Source organism: Peromyscus leucopus, chromosome 12 (assembly GCF_004664715.2).
Source record: "Peromyscus leucopus breed LL Stock chromosome 12, UCI_PerLeu_2.1, whole genome shotgun sequence".
In the NCBI taxonomy this organism is placed as follows: Eukaryota; Metazoa; Chordata; class Mammalia; order Rodentia; family Cricetidae; genus Peromyscus; species Peromyscus leucopus.
In genome coordinates this window covers 17,367,041-17,386,018 of record NC_051073.1, presented here as the reverse complement: position 1 = coordinate 17,386,018, position 18,978 = coordinate 17,367,041, and the positions used below count along the sequence as shown (strand labels likewise).

The 18,978-nt window shown below is 37.0% G+C and overlaps 1 pseudogene; it reads left to right on the top strand.

Annotated features, from left to right (window-relative positions):
• Window positions 1–3,444: 3,444 nt before the first annotated feature.
• Window positions 3,445–18,978, top strand: part of LOC114701919 — a 177,678-nt pseudogene continuing 162,144 nt past the window's right edge.

Below are 18,978 nucleotides of genomic sequence, written 5' to 3'. Positions count from 1 at the left end.
ATAGGTTATATTTAAGAATATATATGCAAGTACATATAAGTATATGCTTGCAATAACAATTAAAGAAAAAAAGAGGCCATACATTTAAAGGAGAGTGGGAAGGGATCTATGGGAGGTTTGGAGGAAGGAAAGAAAGAAACCTTGTAATTAAATTATAATCTAAAAAATTCTGATAAAAGGAAGTACCCATTAAATGAACACACTAAACAGTAACTAGTCTTTCTTTAGGTTCACAGAGCAATTGAGAGCGTGTGGTAGCCTAGAATATATAATGAGCCTTTGTGTCTCATCAATGTCAAATTCTGAATCCATTTCTTGCTCTTATCCACAATATAGATCAATTGTCACACATTCATCAGACCAATATTACAGGAGACTTAAGGCATCTTTCACTCAATTCATCCTATATTTTTCTTTTATCTTGTAGAACATATTTTTTCTAGAACTTATCCAGAATATTCTACTGAAGGTCATAAGATGGACAGGATTGGGCAAATCCATGCCTTTGATTTAATAGTCATCTTTAACCTTGAAAAATGAGTTATGACAAAGTGACATGACAAAATTGGCAAAAATTAATGGAACAGTCAGGAAGAGAAACAAATGATAATGATCACATAAAATATCAGAGGGGTTGTGATAATAGGTTAACTAATTAGAAAACAATTAAAGTATTCTCCAATCTCCATGTCATATTATGACATAAAGTCCAGAGAGATTAGCATAATTAATTATAAAAAAGTGAAATTATTAATTAGAGTCAAATGACATATGTCTTATCATAGATATAAAATTATAAAACAAAGTGATTACAAAAATAAAAACACAGTTTTAATGATAATGTAAAAATAAAATTTGAAAACTAAAACAGAAATGTACTCAGAAAAAAACTCATTTTGATGACTGTTATTGTTAATAATAACAAAATTTAACAGAAAAATTTCAATGCTTGCTTATTATTCCATAAATGGGCAAACAGGAAAAAGAAAAAAACTAAGAAATAAAAGCTACAATCAACCCCCAAATGCTAATTTTCTATGTTATCTGCCATATTGTCAAGGAAGAATAAAAATAAATGTCATTTCTCTCATCATTTGTGCTCGTCTCCTTTAAACAGAATGAACTCTATCTGCTTTGCTTTTTCTACTACGTACTGTGTGCACCTATGAATATTTTCAGTGGAGGTTAAGGGAATGGTAAAATAATAGACCACCAGAAGGAGAGCTTTAGTACCAGTTCCTAGTGTTCTACTGGAAGAAAACACCTCATATTTATTACTAAGAAGATGGAGGAAAAGATCTTGTTGAAAATATGAAAAGGAAATAGAAAAATTAATTTCTCTATAATAGTATTAAAATAAAAAATATTAGCTGTATATAAACTTTTAAAAATAATGCATATTTAATATTCTTAAATATTGCAACACTAAGTATATTTCTACAAAATAATATATATCTATTTTGCTATGCATTTAGAAATCTTCTAACACTAACACTTGAAGTTATATAAATAGAAAAGAAATTCTTTTTCAGCAATGTGTTGTTATTACAGTTCCTCCTCTTCCTACTCCTCCACGATCTGATGGATCTTCCCTCCCAATTGAATCTGCATACTTTCTCTCTACTTCAAAAACAAGCAGGCATCTAAAGAATAATAATAAAAATCAAATAAGGTAAAACAAAAACAAGCAGATTGAAACAGGACAAAACTAACAGAAGAAAAAGAGCCAAAGGAAAATCAGGAGAAACACATGTAGATGTAGAGACATAAATTTCCACAGACAGGAATGACATAAAAACATAAAACCAGAATCAATAATACATAGGCAAAGAGCCTGTAAAGAAGAAAGGAAGGAAAGAAGGGAGGGAGGAAGGGAAAGGGAGGGAGGGAGGGAGGGAGGAATTGATGGAGGGAGTGAAGAAGGGAGAGAGGAGGGGAGGGAGGAAGGAAGAAAAAGCCCTGACAAAACATTGAAACAAAGAACCTTAGATAATGCCGTGGAGTTTGTTTTCTGTTGGCCATCTACTGCTGGGCATGGGGCCTGGCCTTAAGTGTGGTTTGTATCCCTAGGGAGAATCCATTAGAGAAAACTAATTTTTCATTTGCTGGTATCAATTGTAGATAGATGCTGGGTTACCGATGGGCTTGTGTGTCCACTTCTCTGAGCACTGGGACCTCATGTGGCACAGACCCTTGTGAGTCCTGTGTTTGCTGCCAGTATCTGTGAGTTAATGTTTACTCACTGTGATATGTTTATAGAATAGACAGTTATGAATGGACAAGGTGGTGGAGGAGCTGAAAGGGAGGTTCAATGGGTAAAGGAAGGAAGAAGGAGTAGTGGGAGGGAATATGGGGAGGGACTGTTAAAGCTAAGAACCATTTGAGGTATAATATAGAGAATACAGTAGAAGCTTCCTAAAATATGCACATGTATGAAGGTGATCTAGATGAAATCGCCAAATAACGGGGAAGATGGAGCCTAAACTAGCTAGTTTTGCTCACCAAATGAAGTTTCTAGAACTGGGAATGGATTTCATCTAATCAAGTTGTTTGGCAAAGGGGCTCTTTAGGAATCCATAAACAACTCAGGCTATGGACAGGGCTCTGGGTTACTCTCCACAAAGTGGCAGCAAGACCCAATTGCCGGAAAATAAATCTACACCACTCATTCAACATAGGAAAACTCTATTGACCCTCAGTGATTCAAGGCACTAAAAAGTAGTCTGCATGCTACAGAAGGACAAAAGTAAAACAACAACCCAACTAAATATCCCTTGATTACAATGGTGCCCTGCCTGCAAGACACATTAGTGCAATAGTAGTACTAAGCTTATGGGAGTAACCAACCAATATCTAACGGGTTTAAGACCTAATCCATGAGATAGAATCCATCCCCAATATTGTTTCAATGGCCAAATTCCTGAGACTAGATACGCCAGGAAGCTAGGGGCAAAACAAATACTACCATCCTGCCTAATGACTATAACAAGAAATTACTCCTAATGACGTTCTGTTATATTCATAGATAAGTGTCTTGTTCAGCCATCATCAGAGACATTTTCTCCTTAAATAAATGGGAACAAATACAGAGACCCGCAGCAGAAAAAGTACAGAGAGTGAGATTTTATAATACTCAGTCCTAAATGGCATGTCTTCATCAAATCCCTCCCCTCAGGAATCAGGGAACTCTGTGGATGAGGAGGTGGAAAGATTGTAAGAACGAGAGTTGCCGACAAGAACACCAAGAAAAGAAATCTTAATGATTTGCTTTTGCTCAGAATTCCCATCACAAGGTAACAGAAATGACTACATCATAAATAAGTCAATGACTTTTAACTACATTGCTTCATTTAAAAATTAAAATGTGTTTTCCTTTCTGGATTAATTTTAAGTAGTCTCTGAAACTAATCTGGTGAAAATACAAACATCTAGCAGACACTTCCTAGCAACCCATTGACAGATGTTCTAGACATAAATAGGCTAAGAACAGATGATACAAAAGAATTATAGAGTTGGATAAATAGCCAGCCAGATTTCTCAATGCTGTTGTTTAAGTTCTATAGGGAAGGGGAAGTCACAAAAATCATGAGCCCTCGTTTTGAAGAAATTTATACCACTGAGCTTTCTGAAATGATGATTTGGCAGCTCCAGAGAAAGAGGTACAGAGTGCTTGTTATAAATGAATGGCAAAATACAGGGTTCCAGATGATGTCATCAGCTGCTTAAATATATTGGATCTTTGTGATCAGTACTGACATTGTTAAAAGATATCAAAAGTGTCTTGAAGTTCATCCAAGATAGGGAGATCCTTGCCCTTTCATCCCTATGTGGAAAATGTAAGTCGCAAGTGGGAGAAACTGTCAGAAATTTTGAAAATCAATAGACAGAATTGGGAAGAAAAAGCGAATAGCCTAATTGAAGTCTTAGGAAAGCTAACATTCATTTTTGTCATGGAAGCTTTCATTAGACTTCCATACCTGCATGAAGGTGACAGGTACAATGATTACTATGCTCTGAACAATGTTGTCTTTGTTTTTTTATTATTATTATTATTAAAAAATTTTCTATTCACTTTACATACCAACCACAGATTCCCCCCCCCCAACCTCCCCATTCTCATGTTCCCCAAGTCAAGGTCACCCATGGGGAATTAGCAGAGCCTGGCACACACATAGCTGAGGCAGATCCAAGGCCCTCCCCACTGCACCAAGATGTGCAAGGTGTCACACCCTTGGCACTGGGTTCCAAAAAGCCAGCTCATGCACTAGGGATGGATCCCAATTCCCCCTGCCTGGGGGAGGGGGGAGCAAACAGTTCAAGCTAAACAACTGTCTTGTGTATCCAGAGGACCTAGTCCAGTCCTATGGGGGCTCTACTGCTATTGGTCTGCAGTTCATGGGTTTCCACTAGTGTGGCTGGTTGTTTGTGCTCATTTTCCCATCATGATCTCAACATCAGTAACTGGATGAAGGCTCTATGATGACAGTTAGGGTATTCACTAATTGAGTTACCAGAGTAGGCCAGCTCAGGCACCCTCTCAACCATTGCTAATAGTCCAAGGTGGGGTCATCCTTGTGGATTTCTGGAAACTTCCCCAGCACCCTGCTTCTTCCTATTCCCATGATGTCTTCATTTATCCCAGTATCTCTTTCCTTGCTCCCCCCCTCTGTCCCCGTTCCACTCCAACCTCCTATTTCCTTCCTTGTTCTCACCCACTCTAAATATGTGGAGGCCTAAGTCTTCTGAGTTTCACCCCTGGAATCTTCCCTCTCCAAGAAAGGCTGCATCCAGTGATGTGAGGGGGGACCTTTTGGGGCTGTCATTCTCAGGATCAAGTAAGAATTTTAAAAGCCAAAACACCAATTATTTCGTTGTAGTATGTAAAAGAGTGTTTTTATTTTTATTTTTTTAAAAATCCAACTCTGTGTATTTTTAATCAACTCTTTACTCAGTCACACTCCAGTGTAAGTCACTTTCCAATTATGATGGAAGATACTTTTTTTTTGGGGGGGGGTTTCGAGACAGGGTTTCTCTGTGTAGCTTTGCGCCTTTCCTGGAACTCACTTGGTAGTCCAAGCTGGCCTCGAACTCACAGAGATCCTCCTGGCTCTGCCTCCCGAGTGCTAGGATTAAAGGCATGCACCACCCCCGCCCGGCAGGAAGATACTTTTTTATACTTGATTGCTATAGGGACTCATTCTCCGGCAAAGCTATAGTTATAATGTCATGGCACCAATAAGTGGATGGTTTTCAGTAAATGAAGACTGGCCATAACGCTGTCCATTCAGTTCAAATATTGGTTATAGGGTAGAGCTACTGATAACTCTTTCATGTTTAGAAACTCCTTCTGTTACTACTTAAAAAATGTGTTTAAACATGCTAATAAACAATTTTAGGGATAAAAACTAAACTGTGTGAATAAAGCCTGGGTAATTCTTATAATTTTAATAAAAATATGCAGTCATTCAGATTTCTTCCATTCTTCCTAGTGTTTCTCTTAGCTGTTTGGGGTGGTTGCATTAGAGACTATACGACATGAAAGGCTGGAGGTCAGTTCTGACATGTCAGTTTGCTGAGCAGTGGTATGCTTTGAAGTTTTTAAAATGACCTGTCTGGAAATACATAAAACAAATGACCTGATTGTTTGCACTTGCCAACTTACATCATGTAAATATTGTCTTGCTCATTCCTTAAACTAGCAGTATAAAGACATTGAGAAAAATAAGCATAATTGTCCCTAGGAACTGATAGGATCCCTTTCATAGTTGTGTTTGTGAAGCACAGTCAGTCACCAGAAGTACTACTACGTCCTTTTGTGAAATACTTTATATGATGGTGCAACTCATGATTTCTCTCTAAATGTTCTCATGACCAACGCATTTTTCTCCACTTGTGCCATGTTACAAGTAAATATTTAGACTTAGGGGACATACAATTTTCATTGTAATAAGGAAATAGTTGACCCTGAAGCTTGAAAGCAGCCACACACAAGAGGTTATGTTTGTGAGTGTGCCATGTCAGAAATATCAAGATTTATTGAACAACTATAAATTCACCAACTACAATGATTTTTGTTGCCTGTAATTTGCCAGGTGGTCTTTCTTGATTTTGTTGATCAGATAGCCAGGGTAAACAAAGAGTATTTTATTACAATTTTAACTACTGCAATTCACTCTGAAATCACACATTATACGTCACACAGTAAACATATTTACCACCTCTTTATATGCATCTATATCTGTATAGGTTCTAAAATGGCTACAAACAGTAAAAAGGGCTGCAACAAAGTTCAGGGAATTGTAAAGGGGCCTTGCTAGATGAAGGGTGAAAGTGGGTAGGAGGCAAAGATAGTCTGTGGGAAATGAATAGCAACATTTGTCAACAGTTTGAGATTCGGGGTCACAATTAAGTTCAATGTCAGTATGCAATTGTGCTGCCGAAGTAAGGCAGAAGACCAAGAGCCCGTATAGATGAATGGGGTCTACACAGACAAACAAAGGTATGGACCTTACCCAAACACTGCCAGTTGATTGTGGGTTGAGTAGGCCACATCAGTGTTGGAGACTAAGTAGTGAGGACACTCCAGGCAAGGTGGAGTTCTCTATTCATTGGTTCCATGAGGTACACACCAAGCTGTCAGATGCAAAAAGTACCAAGTGCAGGCACAGTACTGTTAGAGGGCCTCACCTTTATGGTGTCCATATAAGGATGCTGTGCTTGCTCAGTTGTGTCTGGAAAGTTCTTGGTCCTGGTTTGTCTGATATAATTTTGGTATGCCCGTGTTATGATTCCATATTCCTTTAGAAAATGCATACAGTGGCATACTTACTACTTTTAGGAACAAGGTATTTTTTTTGTCAGAGCCTTGTGGAAGGTACCAAATAAATTGTGTTACGTATATGCTCATCAGGGTCCAGAGTCATCTTGGTTCACTATATGAATGCAAAATGGAGTCAAATGTTTCATATTTTCATTTTTATTTTATTTTACCTTTCTATGAAACTATGTCTCAAAATGTAGCCCTAGGTGGACTAGGAATCCCTATGTAGATCAGACTGGCCTCTAATTCACAGAAATCTACCTGCTTCTGCTTCCTAAGTGCTGTGGATAAAGGCATGCACCACTATACCTAGTTAGATGCTTTTTTTTTAAAATGGAGTGTATGAGGTTAAAGCTCAGCATGAAGAAAACAGAAAACAGGCTTTTTTTTTTCTTGTAGAACGTGAGCTAGCTCATAGAAGAACATATCTCTATCTCTACCATTCATATAAGAGCTGTGGCTTTGTTCCAAGAAAATGTCATTTATACAAAAGGCACATGTTTGCAAACCTTACCTGGCTGTCCCCTGCTCATGAACTCTGGACTCTGTGACAGTTGTCATGACATGTCTGACACAGATGTCATTTGGAAGACTGTCAGTGACACTATCACATCCTGGTACTCAATAGTGCTATATTGACAGAACCAGAACACCTTTCCTCTCAGTTCATCTATCTAACACAGACTCAAGAGGTGGGAGAACAGAAAAAAAATGTTTTAGTCACTTACCTTCCATCTGTTTTCTTCTCTTAATCCATCCCAGAAGGGAAAACAAACTTGTTTTTTTCCATGTCCTGTTACTCTTTTACTACAGAACAAAACTCACACAGAACAGTTGGCATAGGCCCCATGCCAAGAAAAAAATGCTCTGCTGTAATAAAATACTGGTTCTTCAGGAATTTGGAGGATCTTTTGGTCTAAACCTGGTTTTTAAGACTAATACCTTTCTAACATGATCAAGTATCCCACCTGCCTTGAAAATATATTCTCATGATGCTTAACATGAAGTGGTATTTAAAAAGGAAAAGAAAATACATCATATAATTTCTATTTTAGATACATGCTAATGATAGAGAAACATCAAATATTTGTCTTTTGTACTAATAATTAGAAAGGTGATGTTTCCAATGATAACAAACAAATTCTTAAAATATTTATAAGTGAGATGATCCTAGAGAGCATATGAAAATTTTCATGACATCTTCACAAGATTAAAAGGAAATTTTGAAAACAGACTAGTAATCAAAGCAAAAAGAGTAAGTATCATAGTTATAGCAATACAAAACAGATTCACATTGCTAAGGTCTAAGAGTTTAGCTAGAGATAAAGCCTAAGACCTAATGGAATGGTGTCAGGTGCTCAAGTGTTCCCCTCAACCTCAAGAAATACTTGTTTTTGCTTTGGTCTAGAAGGGAAAAAAAGTCACTAAGATTTATGTTCCACAAACTGCCATTTCATCCTCATTCTTTTTCTAGTTAAAATCTGAAGACATTGCATTAGAAATGCCCTATTTAAAATTTTGCATTTAATGTTACACAACATACTTCTCAATTTTATGGAATTTGATATTTACATAGGAATCCACCTCAAGGTGATTTACAGAAAACAAATAGAGATCTGAAGATTGGTGAGTTTATCTGCCAAAAACACTTAACAGTTTAATTTTATATGCTAAGAACTCTTGAATCTTTATTTATTTCTCCTTCAATGAATAGTGTTTCTTTTTTTTTTTTAACTTTGCACACATTTTAGATCACACTCACTAAAATTTCAAGAGTTTGGCACATATTACATAAATCATTAAATTATATACATGATCAAAGATACTTAAATTACACGTGCATAAATAATTCTTTAACTTTATGTTACTGGGTAAAGTACCAAGCCTAAAAAGGAAAGAACCAAATATTTAGGAAGTATGAGACCTAGTTAACAAATACCTCCTTCATGGGCCACCAGCATCACAGGATTAAAGAAATGCACCATATAATTATATTAAAAAAGCATTTTAACATAGACATTCAGTATAAGGGTTAGGAGAAATTGAGGTACTCAATAATAATAATAACCAAGTGTTTGTATGAGCTTTTCAGGAGAGAGTAACAATGAATTACCTTAGCTATAGCCATTTATGATACCATTTTGGTAGCTCTCTCGTTAAATCTCAAATGACTGCTAAATGATCTAGAATTTTTCATTGTTTTTTTTTAATTTTGTTTTTGTTTCCTTTCTTTTTTAAATAATAAATGAGATTATATAATAAACTCAGAGATGCTTTTGATGAAAATATAAAGTGATATCAGGAGTTAATGGGTGTGCACTAAAGGCTTATTATATGATATTTCCTTATAAATGGGGATCCAAACAAGATCCCAGAAAACTGTAGGTCTACAGTTTAGGGGAGAAATGATGCAAACAGTTGTTAATTGTTCTTGAATTCATGCTTTTCAGATACAGAGCAGGTCAGTCAGAATCCCCCATGACGGGCGTATTTTCCATCTCATATTCCTATAATAATTCCTGGCTTTCTATGCTGCTGCTTTAAGATTATGACCCAGAGCTCTGGCATCATACATAGCTCATGATATCCCCTCTACCAAATTCAGTTGTGATTGGTAATCCACCGAACAATTCTGGTGATGGAATACGATTTTACTTCTATTTTTTCCTCTGTAAAGTTCTTTTCAGGATTCCCTCAGATAAATTTTTTTTATATCAGATGTTTATTCTTTGTTATTTTTCAAAAGCTCCTTGTAGAATTTTGAAGTTATAGGTGAGGAAATAAATGCATTTTGAAGATAAATTGACTTACTATTCAATTCAAGCGAACAATTGCTTGTAGAGAGAGCTTGCAAAGAATACATTTGCAAGAAATAAATGTCCAAGGTCTGCATTACAAGTTCCAAGACAAATTTTACCCACAATACAAATAATTCTTGGCTATGATTTTACAAATTCAGTTTACCATGCTACTGAATAGAAACATTTAAAAATTTTTTTTACTATAATTCAAATAGTTGTAAAGTACTTTAATGGTTGCAGTGTGTTTTACATTAGTAATTCAATGATAAATTAGTAAACCTTAAATCAATCACTGTGTTTTTAACTTTGTATATAATTAAACCTACTTATTAATTATGAATAATGTATTCATGTAAAATTTTTGTAATAGGAACAATATGTCTTTATATTGTACATTCTTTATTAGCGAGAAGAGTTCAGATATAAGTTTCAGAAGAAAGTAATTGAATAAGGCACAAAAGAAATTAATTGTCTCAAATAATGATGATCCAAAAATTCCTGAGGTTTTTATTGGTTGAATCTCTGATTTGGGGCTATTCCAAGATGTCTAAGTACATCTGTCTGCATTATCATTCCTTATGTATTTTCACTGTGACTTATGGGCATTGGAGGGTTGAAGCCCTCTGGACACCACATACTCAGCTTCTAATGAAGCATGGTGTGATGCAAGAATCACAGCTCTCATGTCAAAGGTGATGTGAGATAGTTTATTCTGGAGACAAGCATTAGGGATCATGGTCTAGGAACACAGATTCAGGTTATCCCAAATTTTATATTCCAAAGTGGTAACAGTTTCAGAAAGTTTTATAGAAGTCAAACTATAGCCAGAAATTTCTCCAGTCCCACCTGGCCCTGAGGTCCCGCAGGCACTTATAAAATAATCACCTCTGAGGCTTATATTAATTGCAAATTGTATGGCCTATGGCTTCAGCTTCTGGTTACCTAACTCTTTCATCTTAAATTAACTCATTTCTATTAAGCTATATGTTGCCACATGACTGTGGCATTACTGGTCTACTGGCATCTTGTTGCTTCTTCGGTGGTGGCCTGATGTGTCTCCTGACTCTGCTATTCTTCTCTCTGTACCTCTGCTTGAATTTCCCACCCGACTGTAAGTTTTCCTACCATAGGCCCAAACAGCTTTGTTGGTTATCCAATGGGAGCCACACATATTCACAGCATACAGAAAGACATCCCACATATCAAACCAAGAAAATCATTAATGAAGACACTTTTCAAATACATTTGGTGAAATATTTAGTAGGTGGGCTAATCTCATCTATTGGCCTCAGATATGTTTAGATAGTATTAGACTTTTGGTTGATGGAAGCTAGTGGTCTATGAAGTGAATGAATTCCAAAGGTTTCATCTGATAATCACAAGGATGTAATCTAAGACATAGAGGTAGGCAAAAATTGGATGTTAAGGGGTTTAAAAAATAGTCTGTGGACACAAACATTCCAACCTCTACACAATCATTTCAGTTTGCCATCCTCATCAGTGATTCGTATATGATACAAGTCTTTCCAAGAACCTTTATTCTCAGTTGGAAGAAATGATCAGTCACTGGAGACATGAATGGCACCATCAATCATGATTATTTCTTGGGCCTCAGGAAGCAAGAAGAGTTCAGCTTAAAACCCGTTTTTGTTTTTGTTTTGTTTTATTTTGTTTTTGTTGTTGTTTTAGAAACATTGAAAATAGTCTCTGATATATCTCTATATTATGTTGGATTGCAAAGGTATTTTACATTTCAAAGTATCTTTCCAGTAAGAAACTTGTCAAACCTGCCACAAACATACACTGGAAAACAGGATAGCCTCTTCAACAAATGCTGTTGTGAATATTGGATGGTAACATATAGAAGAATGAAATCTGTCACTCTGAAAAAAAAATCAACTCCACATAGATCAAAGACCTCAGTGTGAAACATGAGATACTGAAACTGCTAGAAGAAAATATTTTGAAAATTTGTTTTTGTCTTTGACTTTTCTATGCTGGCTTTTGTTTGGATTACCTAAATCTCTTGTTGTATTATTAACAAAAGAAACAGGGGAAAAATGAAATTCTTTTTCATCCTTAAATAGATATATGTTTTGAGTGTGGAGGGTGGTGATCTATTGTGTCCCCTAATATACGGTGTGTCCCAAGAAAATTTACCTGAGGATCAGAAGGAAAAGACTATATAGAAGTCAGGCAATGGTAGCACACATTTTTAATCCTATCACTTGGCAGGCAGGTATCCAGCTGGGTATCTGTGAGTTCAAGGCCACACTGGGAACAGAGCCAGGCATGGTGGCACATACCTTAAATTCTAACACTAATGAACAATGGAGGTCTGGAGGTTTGTACAGACAGACAGGAAGTGACAGAGCTGAGCAGGAAGAAGAAGTGATGTAGCTGGACAGAGAGAGCAAATCAGATGGCAGAACAGTAAGGCATATAGGTGTGGGCAGACAGGAAGTAGCTCACTTTGGGAAGCTGCTGCATTGGTGAGGTGAGGTTAGCTGTGGCTTTCCCTATTCCTCTGATCTCCCTCAAGCTTTAACCTCAATTTCTGGCTCCGAGTTTTGTTTTGTTTTTTTGTTTTTTTTTAATTAATAAGACCATTTAGCAATTCATCTACAGCAGAGGTAAATTATTGGCTTTCAATGGACCAGGTAGGCTATCTGCAGACCTCCTCCACTCTCTCTGATAACCCTGACCAAATACTCAGGATCGTTCCTAATTCTGCAACAAAACCAGCTGTAGTCTCCCTTCCGTTGTCTACAACTCCTGTGGATCTCACAGACCATCCCCCAGGGCCTCCCCTAGCCCCTCATCACTGTCCCTGACGTGAACTCAGACAGACACACCCTGCTCAACCATAGGCCCAACACCTGCCTGCCAGAAGAGAGCCCATCTGGATAAGCCATCAAAGACCTTTTCCAATCCCTCTCTTCCCCTAGACCCAATCTTCAGAGTCACTCCCAGCACTACAACAGACCACCTCCCTCTAACTTCCCCTTCACTCATTATCAAACACCAGCAACCATTCCCTGTGAACAAATCAGCTGATCAGGATAGTAAAATAGGTAACACACAATCAATACACTCTGGAAATCCAGAGAGGAAACAGAAATGAAGAACGAAACAACCACCCAACAAATATAGTGCCAGAAACCAGCAATAGAACCATAATCATTTCAAGCCCTGATGCCTAGATGCCAGCATAAGAATACAACAGCCAGGGCAATATGCTCCCAACACAGCCCAGCAAGCCTACCACAGAAGGCACTTGTTATTCCAACAAAAATGAAGCTCAAGAATAAGACTTTTAAACAAACTATATGAATATGATAGAGGTCCTTAAAGAAGGAATAAATAAACCCCTTAAAGGAAACCAGGAAAACACAAACAATTGGAAGAAATGAATCAATCCCCCAAAGGAAGCCAGGAAAATACAAACAAACGATTGGAGGAAAAGAATGAATCCTTAAAAAAAAAAAAAAAAAAAAAAAATCCAGAAAAAAAAGTTGAAGGACTTGAATGAAACTGCTCAATACTAGAAGAGGAAAATAGAAGCAACAAGGAAAAACACAAACTAGGGAATTCTGGAAATGAAAAATTTAGGAATGTGAACAGGAACTACAGACACAAGCTTTGCCAACAGAATGCAAGAGATGGAAGGCAGAATCTCAGGCATTGGAGATACTATAGAGGACATGGATACATAAATCAGAGAAAACGTTGCATCTAAAAAATTCCTGTCACAAAACATCCAACAAATCTGAGAAAATATGAAACAATCTTATCTAAGAAAAGAGCTGGCCCTGAGGTCGTAAAAGCCTGAGAGCCTGCATTGGCTGCAGTAGTCAGAAGAGCAGGTGTACCCTGAGGGTGTTGAGTGGGAAAGCAGGCCACAGCCCCTTGTCTGCAATGTGGTGGTGAGGGCAAGGCAAAGACGCCCTCTCCTCCTTGCTCCTGCCACTGTGGTGGGCCAGGGAGCTGGCCCTCCCCCTTACCAGCTTTTATATTCTTTAAGATGGTTGCTATGACATGTCTCTAGTGTGCTCTCAATTGGGTGTCATTACCCTTCTTGCTTCTCCATGAGTGGATAGAAGTGAGTCCAATATTATTAGCCCTTCCTATAATGATCACAGTTTCTCAGGTTTATAGACAACACTGACCACCTGATATCCAGAAGGCAGGGTTCCGGGACAATTTGTCACATGTGTATCTTGTTTGGATTGTTGTTGTTAGGTCTCATGGCTCAGTCTGATCCAAAACTCATTATGTAGCTGAGGATGACACTGAACTTTGTTTTACTGTACATCTCCAGAGCCTTGGCTCTACTGTGAACTGCCATACCCAGTTTATATGGTGCTGGGATTGGAACCCAGGGCTTCATGCATTTTAGGCAAGCAGTCTACCAACTGAGTAACATCCACAGACAAAACTTGAGGATTCTCGTTAGTCTGCTGTAGCTGGAGAGTTTCTCTCTGGGTCCTACCAAGCTCCCGCAGTCCTGCAGCCTACTTATAAAATAATCACTCACATGCTTATATTGCTTACAAACTGTATGGCTGTGGCAGGCTTCTTGTTATCTAGTTCTTCTATCTTAAATTAACCCATTTCTATTAATCTATATCTTGCCACATGGCTTGTGGTTACCGGTGCTTTACATCCTGTTCCTCATTGCAGCAGCTGGCAGCATCTTTCTCCTCAGCCTTCCACCTCCCAGACTTCTCCTCTCTCTTTGTCCCACCTATACTTCCTGCCTTGTTACTGGCCAATCAACGTTTTATGTATCGATCAATCATCCACACAGCACTCCCCACCCTTTTTTTTTTTTCCAAAAGGAAGGTTTTAACTTTGACATAGTAAAATTACATATAACAAAACAATTATTAAGCAAGAATTACAGTTACAATATCTAATCTATTTATAATATCTAGTGTTTGTATTTGGCAAAATTAAAGAAGATATGGTATTTATCCTATATTTGTCAAGTTGTTCTTTAAAAGTAGGTTCAATAATCCACCCCCTCATCCTATCAGTCTCCTTCCTTTAAATACTCTAATCCTAATCAAGTAGGTTGATGGCTTGGATAAGACCAAAACCATTTGTACCAATTAAAGTTACACCAAGGAGTAACATTTAATATAATGAACAAACAACTAAGATGCTGTATACCATGGGATAAATGGTTATAATGTCATTGAAATATAAAGAGTATGATAGTTCTCTACAATTCCAAAGGAGTTTGCCATTCCTTCTGAATTATGAGAGAACAAACTGTGCATTGATTTTTGTGAGAGAGCAGTGGAAAACACAATGATGTATGGAGATGAATTATTTCAAAGAGATTTATAGTAGGGGCTATAAAAACAACAAAAACCTAGTTGGATCTTACTGTATCTATACTTTTCTTATTTACTGCCAGACTTGTGTAATTTTTGTTTTATTCATTCTATGTAGGCAATGATTTTTATCAACATTGTCACAGTGGGATCAATTTCATTTAATTTTGAGGGAGGTTTATGTTTTAAATTTTAATTTTCCATGAAAAGTAATATATTCTGGTGAGGGGGAAACTCTAACAAAAGAGAGAGTAATCAGTTCTTCCCTATAGAAGCCTTTGTGGAATTACTTTCCTAACAACATAACTCACTTCTATGAGAGTGAAAGAGATTGCTGACAAACTGACTTTTGAATGCTGCTCATTCAGAGAATTAAGAACTATCCCTGTTCCACTATGGAGCCTGGAATCTGACCTCATCTGAAAGTTTTTGCCTATCCCATTGTGCCTACGCTGCTGGATCTGAATGCAGTGAAGAAGACAAGTGGGGAGGCTCCAGGAACCACTCTACTGTCTCACTCCATTGGCACCTGACCAAAGTCCATGCACTCAGATCACACGTTTCCTGGACCTGTCAAGCAGTTCTTTATGAACGACCATCCTGTGTTCCTGGATGGACTTTAAGGACCGTTCTTGTGCAATACCAATAGGCTCTTCCAAGCACACTATATATCTTTTCCCTGATCATTGTAATGCCCTACTTTCGATGTAGGTCATAAACTGAGCTGGAGTGTGGATAAGCATTAATAAATCCATTTCAAGCAGTTCACCCCCATTTCTCCTCCTTCACGATGAATATTCTCATAAACCATGCAGTGTCAGCTTTAAAAGAGTTTATAGTTCAAAAATCTACTGATTAGTGCTGAAAAATGGAGATGATATTATTGAAGATATTGTTCTTATGCATTTACAGTGTAAAATTCCAACAGTAATGGTAACATGGCAAGAATATTTACTGTCAAATCTCCTACCTGCTTTCCATAATATTGCAGTTATGGACATAGTCTGAATCATACTCACAACCTTAGATGGAGTTACTATCTTGGGTGTTACAAAGGAAGAGTGAGATTACATTCCTTTGTTTTGCACACTATGAAGTATATAACAAAATTAATCAATTGACTAATTTAATATTTTACAAATACATTTTCAATATTAACAGAATGTTACCCCAATACCACTACTGAATAGATGTTATTGTTATATACTTTTCACCTAATTTCCAGAAATACAAATGATGTAATAAATATTGGAAATTATGATACAGGACATGTATAGCTCTAGCTAGGATCTTGAACATCTTTAAAAGACTTAGGGACTGCTCAAAGGCATGGTTAACAAGGCAGCACACTGAGATGTAGTAGAAATTTCTAGAGGCAGGCTCATTGGATCATTGTAGGTTTTCCCCTGAGGAAGATGTTTTAGAGGCTTGGCTCCCTTCTGGTTTTATTCTTGGCTTAAGGTGTGTAATTTTCTCATTCACATGTTTTATCCATGGCTAAATCAGTTATGGACTAGGAGCTATAAAATGTTGACTAAAGGATATTCTTTCTCTGTATGAGTTAATTATCACAGGTATTTTTTTATTAAACTTTTGAAAACTGACAAAACTATTTGTCAGGACTATCAAGTCTTTAATAATTAAAAACTCAATGAATATTCTTCATATCACTGATGAGATGACAAATATAACATATTAACCAACTAGTAAGTGATCATGATCAAACAAATCTTTTGAAACACACATTGTCTAAAATATGTGTTATTCCTCAGCTGTGAAGAAATAAGATTTTTGAGCCCAGTATTTGGAGTTATTGGTGACATGTCAAATGTAACTAGAAGTACCACTGTTTGGGGGTGTGTGTAAATTTTTTTGGTATTTGTTGACTATATGATTTTTTTTTTTGAGACAGGGTTTCTCCATGTAGTTTTGGTGCCTGTCCTGGATCTTGCTCTGTAGACCAAACTGGCCTCGAACACACAGAGATCTACCTGGCTCTGCCTTCAGAGTGCTGGGATTAAAGGCATTTGCCACTGCTGCCCAGCTGACTATATGATTTTAAAGAGCAGTTAGAGATAGGGTACATACTAATTTTATTTTACAATATTATCTTTAATATTTAACTGGTACTTGTATAAGTAAGGAAGAGATACTTCAAAACGACACTTTAAACCTAGTAGCTAAAACCATGCCCATTTAATATCTCCCTTTTAGTGAAAGTCAGAAGTTCAGAATCAATGTGAATGGATGCTCTGTTGAAGGTCTAACTGGAGTGAAATGTTTAAAAGCTGAGGGAAGAGACTGTAATTAAATTGGGGCTTTGATAACTTTCTAAGGCTTATGTATGGTGGTGAGATTAATTTACTTGGGTTTGTGGGACTTGTATTCCTGACAACTTTTGGCTGCAGACTATTGTCAGCATCTGATGCTGCCTGGAGCTAAGTCACAAAAGAGTGGTCTGTTTTCCTCTTCAGCAGGCACAACATGTCCCTTTTCCTTCATATTTCACAAGCATCCAGAGCAAGCTTTTCCCTATAGTGCCTTAAACGGGAGAAATAACCACAGTGAGCTCGTGGCTTCACTTGTTTACTTACAATAGACCCCAAACTTGATCTGAATGCCAGTAGCCAAAAACCTGGCTTTCTAGCAGTCGCTCACTTAAATGAACAGTTAGCATGATTCTGCTATCCTTCTTTCCAGAACTGATGACCAATGGGCTGACTGCTCCCTTGGATAGCTCTTCACATGGCTCCATATGACCTTGTAGAGAACGTGGAGAATTTCCCTTAGCCTTGCTCAGACGGCCATGTAGGTGGCTCCAAGCCTCCTTTCTTCTGCTAAGGCACTCCCTCCCCTTTTGCTCACTGCAGCTTATCCACAAATTTCTTCATACTTGTCTCATCCTTGGATAACCAGGGACCATTCTGTATGCTAACTTTCTACAAACAGAAAAGGCCATTTGTGTGTTTTACTAAACCCAGATGAGTTCTCACCAAAAAGGAATTCTGTAGCCATTTCTCTTTCAGCTACATGTCACATTGAAAAGTTTCCCACAGCACTTCACAGATGTTACTGGAATATAAAACTCTTTTGTTTTGTATACCATGGAGACCGGCTGAATTAACATGAAGTAGACAATCATTTCCTCTCATTTTTCTTGTTCAAAAATATTTAAACACCAAATTTCTTCTCCAGTTGGATTTAATAATGAGGTATGACTTTTAAATGTGATTTTTATCATATCCTACAAAATAAATCTTTAACCCACAGGGCTAGAAAATTCCATTTGTATTCATCAGATCCATCATTTTGCCTTTAGTTATAATCTCGCCCACACGATCACCTGTAACACAGATAGGAGGATATTTCCTTTTTTTTTTTTTCTAAAGTCCTCCAGTTTTCCCAGCTCCTTTAGGGAACTTGTTCACATATTTAATAACCTCTCCTTGTCAAAAAGCTCATTTTTCTACCTCGCACTTTTCCAACCATGTTATTCACACTTAGTAAAAAGGGCTCTATAAAATGTAGGGTAGTATAATTTTTAACTCTTTTAGGAGAACTACAGGAAAACTGATCATAAATTCAAGAAGGAATTATCAATTTTTAATTTCTTGGGAGTTTGTTGAATGATATTGAGCTTAATAAAAGATAAAATATACAAAATTTATAAGATATTGGGACAGTTTCTGCTTTCCTCTGGTCATTTGTTTCCTTAAGAAAGCAACATCATGGAAGTTATTAGCAATAACTATATACTGAAGTTGCCTTTACTTTAGTTCAGATAATTGTTAGCTTATAAGAAATTCTAAGACTGTATATATCTAACTTTTAGCTATTTTATGCATTATACTGGCAAAATTTATGAACCCAACATATGTGTAGAAGTTATAAAGTAGTATTTACCAATTACAATGAATTGTATGTATCTTAGGTAGATTTTCTTAAACATGAATATATGAATAAAAATATAAATGGACAAGGTAGGGAAGGAGATGGAGATGGATACAGAAAAAGG